The sequence below is a fragment of the Frankliniella occidentalis genome, unplaced genomic scaffold (assembly GCF_000697945.3).
Source record: "Frankliniella occidentalis isolate FOCC.00 unplaced genomic scaffold, Focc_3.1 Scaffold208, whole genome shotgun sequence".
In the NCBI taxonomy this organism is placed as follows: Eukaryota; Metazoa; Arthropoda; class Insecta; order Thysanoptera; family Thripidae; genus Frankliniella; species Frankliniella occidentalis.
The window spans coordinates 241,802-242,681 of record NW_026267334.1 but is presented as its reverse complement, the minus strand read 5'-3'; the positions used below and the strand labels follow the sequence as shown (position 1 = coordinate 242,681).

Sequence of the window (880 nt, the reverse complement as noted above, 5' to 3'; positions counted from 1 at the left end):
CCGGCCTGGCCCGACTGTAGAAATTGGCATCTGTCTAGGGCCCGGCCCCGGCCCGGCCCTGCAGCCGCCCCGAGCCGGTACGGAGCGCGCACCTCCCGTGCTCCCCAGAGCAGAGCGCAGCGTCGGGGTGGGCAGCGGCGGCGGGGTGCGCCCGCCCCGTGAGTGGGCGTCTGCATAGCGTCCGAGATGAAAACGTCAAGCCCTGTTAGGTTCAACGTCAGACATAAGAGCGAGTGAGAGAGGGGGAGAGAGGGGGGAGGAGCGAGGGAGGGCCATGAAGCAAACCTATCAAGTGGATAGGTTTGACGTGGCGCAGGCAGGTAGGAAACTTTTCCCAGCACATGTTTAATCCTCTAAGTCTGCCAGTGGTTTGGGGAGGTCCCGGCCGGCTGTTTCTCATCTGTCCATGTGTCCCGCAGGCGCCCGCTCGCCACCGGGGCTGGAACGGCACCCTGGCGGCCACGTCCTTCCGCCCAGCCTGTCCGCAGCCCGAGCAGCCCGAGGCCCTCCCGGCCAGCGCCGGCCTCGGCCCCGCCGGCCCGGCCTCGGACACCGGCCGCCTGCAGCAGGACGAAGACTGCCTCTTCCTCAACGTTTGGTCCCCAGAGGTGAGTTGTCCGCCAGAGGAGTGTGAGTGAGAGGGAAAGGAGCTGGGAAGCGGAAAGGGGGGGGGGGCGTCTACTGAATTGTGCATGACAAAGACCACTCCGGGTGGGCGCGGTGTATGGTAGTGGCGTCCAGGGGACGGGGCGAGGGAGGTCCGCAGGCCCCGCTGCACCACGCAAGTTGTGTCTTCTTCTTCCTCCTCTGCCCCCTCGTCCCGGAGAAAAAGCGTTGGCACTGGACGTTGTCACGGTCCGTGGGGCCGCACGCGCAATAT

At 66.5% G+C, this 880-nt stretch overlaps 1 protein-coding gene across 5 annotated transcripts in view; it reads right to left on the bottom strand.

Annotated features, from left to right (window-relative positions):
* The window catches only part of LOC113215103 (tudor domain-containing protein 7A-like), a 22,234-nt gene that overhangs the window by 18,774 nt on the left and 2,580 nt on the right, over window positions 1–880 (bottom strand). The gene's annotated exons all lie outside the window — the stretch shown is intronic.